Source organism: Pseudomyrmex gracilis, unplaced genomic scaffold (assembly GCF_002006095.1).
Source record: "Pseudomyrmex gracilis isolate BER0280 unplaced genomic scaffold, ASM200609v1 scaffold_2016, whole genome shotgun sequence".
Classification (NCBI taxonomy): Eukaryota; Metazoa; Arthropoda; class Insecta; order Hymenoptera; family Formicidae; genus Pseudomyrmex; species Pseudomyrmex gracilis.
In genome coordinates, this window is record NW_018022600.1 from 4,443 (window position 1) to 7,303 (window position 2,861).

The window sequence follows — 2,861 nt, forward strand, 5'->3', positions numbered from 1 at the left end:
GTTATTATCATTACTGTTAGTATTTTCAATATTTTACATCCTTATGTAAATGAGCACCGTTACTATTTAGGCTATTGCCGGGTAGGCGGGGGTTGGTACGCTTCGGTCCGCTCGCTCGACGGACAGCGGTTCTCCGCAGAAAGATTTGATTTTAGATTTTGCGTGTTAGAATCACGGTTGATTTTCGGAGCGGTATGACAACTACATACGATTTGCTACTGCTCAAGGTTTGACAGTGGTGATTGGAAATCGGTAGCGGTTCAGAACAACTGACGTCGTGAGTCGCTAATCCGACAGGAATGAAAAGTCAGCAGCGGCTCGGAACGACAACCAAAGTCTTGAGTCGCTAATCTGACAAAAAAGGAAATCGGCAGTCGTTCGGAACGACACAAGGTCGCGAACAGCTAGTCCGACTGAAAGGAAAATCGGCAGTCGTTCAGAACGACACAAGGTCGCGAACAGCTATTCCGATTAAAAGGAAATCGGCAGTCGTTCAGAACGACACAAGGTCGCAAACAGCTAGTCCGATTGGGATGTCGAGGAGAAGAGATTACTAAATGAAGCAGTTAATTGAATTGTCGAATTTAATTCTTTCTTTCGAATATCAACCGTTTCGAAGAAGGTTTGTTTTGCAAACTATTGCGTTAGTGAGTACTCACTACTTANTGTTTACGGTAGAATGTCGAGATGAGTGGTTGCTACGCTTCGCCCAAAAGTCAGGAGTCTGTCGGCTGGACTCAGGTGGAATNGATTGGTCGTCTCCTCTGATGGAAGTTGTCACGAGTCGCACTGTTCACTCGGATTTACGTGCCGAGATCGATGTCAAATTAAGAATCGTTGGATTGTCGAATTTCAGACCGAACAAGAAAAGCAAGTATCTTTTGTATGACTGAATTGACTCTCTAAGTTGAATTGTTGAATCGCACGAGAAGAAATAGAACTGAGTTAATAATCGTAATGCTGGTTATGAAGTTCGGAGTGCGTTCTGGAGTGCGTTCTGGAGAGAGCTCTGAAGAAGGTTCTGAAGAGTGTGCTCTCCGATGTTCCAACGCCTTATATATGATGATCTCGGGGCGTAAACCCTTCTGATTTTTGCCAATTGTCTTTAGATTTTACTCTCCCACTCTTTACTGATTAAAATGTCGATCTTTTCATTTGCTAATCCGATCAGGCGAGAGGACCAATCATCGACAATCATTCTTTCTGACTCACTTAACATTTGCTTAAACTTGTTATCTGCACGTGCAATTTCCTGTTCACTTTCGGTGCCCGAACATTCCTTGCTAGAGATTAGCGGACCGCCTAAATTATCTAAGTTTATATTCGTGAACTAAACATCCGGGCTGCTAGTTGATTAATTGACCGATACTCATTTGAAAGTCGGTAAAAGTGATTAGATAAAAAAAAATTGCGATACGGATTTTATCTTAGTTCAATAGGTCCTCTGTTCTCTGCTCAAGGATTGTTACTTAAAAATTAATTCTAAAGCGCAAATCTTAAAGTTAGTTAATGTCTGGTTCCAAACAGAAGGGGACCGTGGAGTCCAGGACGTAACAAATTTATACTTTAAAAACTTATTAAACATTAATATTTTGTAAGGTTCTCTGAATTATAAGTCTGTAAAAGTTGATATTTTTTTACAAACTTTTGACTAAATTTCGAACAAATCAATCCGAGGTTTTATATCAAATCTTGATATTTTGATATTTTTCTTATTGAGACATGTACGTATCGCGGATAGAATTTTTTTAACCTAGAAAACAATTCAAAAGTAGTATTGATTTTAATTTTTTTATATTGCAGAAAAATCACCACAAAGTGCAACAAAATATACTGTGAAATTCTCACACAGAAACGGAGAAATCACAGGAGACTCTTAAAGAGGCACAAATGAAAAACTAGGCGCTCGCGGGAATAAAGATCACCGCCGTGCAGCTGCTTCGTAAAGCAAAAGAATGTAACTTGGAAATTCTGTTTTTATCTTCAAAGCAGAAGATCTTGGACCTTCACAAACTTGCTAATTATCAACATTAAAATCGCAAAGCTTTCAAAGACGTCATACGCAATAATCGTATGATTATTTCTAACTGGATACATTACGCACAATGAGAAAAAAGTCAAAAACAGATTCAACGGGCCAAATCTATTTACGAGCTAGCGCTGGCGGTAGATTATCAGAATATATCTTTGTGTGTCTCAAATACATAAAAATAGAAATGCGCAACTGTCAGGTCAATTACGCCAGGAATCTGTGGGATTGTGCGATTACGTTGCTGCCACAAGCAAATTAATTTTGGTACAAATATACGTACATGTAAGAATCTCGGAAAAACATTGCCTGTGCGCGTCAAGTGATCGAGCAATGAATAAAATGAGAACCGGACGAACCGGTCTGCCGGGCAGACAAATATAAAGGTTATGCTGCGACAAAGAGTTTAATCGCGCCCGAAAAATTTACGAGCGCTTTATTATGGTACATCCCGATAAAGCATTGGATAAAGTACGAAGGAGCTTTACAAATTTATCAAAGGCGCGCGCGACGTTTACGAACAGGCGGTAAACTTTTTACAAAGACGAGGGTCTAGACAAGAAGTTGTTTCCGGCTTTTGCCAAGTTCGAAAAAAATCAACAAAAACACGTTCGCGCGCGTATCATTTACAAGTACGCTTTGGAACATCTGTCAAAAAGAAGCAGTCAAAAAATTCACAAAGCTTATACAAGGTTTATACAATTCACGAAGAAAAGTACGGCAATTGCTTGGGAATCGAGGATGTCATCTGCAAGAAGAAGCATCAGTACGAGCAGAGAGTGAAGGAGAATCCGTCTACCTACAACACGTGTTTCTATTATCTTGTGTTACG

At 39.7% G+C, this 2,861-nt stretch overlaps 1 pseudogene; it reads left to right on the plus strand.

Moving 5' to 3' along the window:
• Positions 1–1,722: 1,722 nt before the first annotated feature.
• LOC109862581 overlaps positions 1,723–2,861 on the plus strand; it is a 4,931-nt pseudogene continuing 3,792 nt past the window's right edge.